At 35.6% G+C, this 1,008-nt stretch overlaps 1 protein-coding gene across 1 annotated transcript in view; it reads right to left on the bottom strand.

Annotated features, from left to right (window-relative positions):
• Positions 1-247: 247 nt before the first annotated feature.
• The window catches only part of ACTN1 (actinin alpha 1), a 207,565-nt gene continuing 206,804 nt past the window's right edge, over positions 248-1,008 (bottom strand). The window contains exon 23 of the mRNA XM_019519169.1: positions 248-967. The gene's annotated coding sequence lies outside the window, so the exon portion shown is untranslated. The remainder of the gene's footprint in view (positions 968-1,008) is intronic.

The following is a 1,008-nucleotide window of genomic DNA, read 5'->3' as shown; positions in this document are numbered from 1 at the left end:
CTCAGGTCCCTTCTGACCCTACCAACTATGAAACTATCTCATTTCAAGCCACTTGAAAGCCACGTACATTTCATTCAATGCAAAGGTAAACTTCTAAGGAAAGAGATATTTATATTGAACCTAAAATATTATGAGCATGAAAATAATTCAGATATCCAATTCGTGTTGAAAGTATCAGCTTATATCCATGATTCTGACTAAATGAGATTAAAACAAAAATCAACTAAACAAATGAAGAAAGGCTAGATCTGTTATCACAAGACATTTTTAATATGGTTTGTGACAAGCAATATCAAAGTTACCAACTCTCAAGCTTCATGTTCTGAAACCAGACAACTCTCAGCAACAAAAAAAGTTGTGCACTGATAAACATAAGAGGCATATTGTAAATTTTTAATTAAATATGAAAACATGAGCTGTGTACATTATTTTTTTCCCTAGAAAACACAGCGAATCCAAAAGTTTATCATAAAATATTTTCATGAAAGAAGTGAACCAGCAAACAACATGCACTTGCGTGCCTTCCCCCTCCCAAGATAAACGTGATAGAGACATATGCAAATGGAGAAGTATAACAGAACAAGTGGCTTCTTTGCTTTTGGAAAGAAGGATGGAATGTAACATTGTGCTTGACTTCCTATGTCACAACAAAAAATATTTGGTGCAATATTTTTTAAATTTTCTCTTTACGTCTCAATCTGGCAGAGAAAAATACCTTTTCTTCTGTAATAAAATATGTCTGTCTTCTTTTTTAAATGTAACTTTTTTTTTTTGCAGAAAATAATTTTGTAAACTGTCATTTCAAGGGCAAGGTAGACTGTCTTATTCTAACATTCCCCCCGCTTTAAAAACATGATCTGTTATCTGAAGCAAAAAATGGGGAGACACAAAATAAAAGGAGGCGGAGTAGAGGCTGCTTTGCATACAGAAAGAAGGGTGTGCCTGGACGGGGGAGGGGGTGGGGAGTGTGTGGTGCCAGAAAGCTTTAGCCCCTGCTGCCTTGTGGCT

The sequence above is a fragment of the Gavialis gangeticus genome, unplaced genomic scaffold, assembly GCF_001723915.1.
Source record: "Gavialis gangeticus isolate Ggan-Ray unplaced genomic scaffold, GavGan_comp1, whole genome shotgun sequence".
In the NCBI taxonomy this organism is placed as follows: domain Eukaryota; kingdom Metazoa; phylum Chordata; order Crocodylia; family Gavialidae; genus Gavialis; species Gavialis gangeticus.
This window is presented reverse-complemented; position numbering and strand designations above follow the sequence as displayed.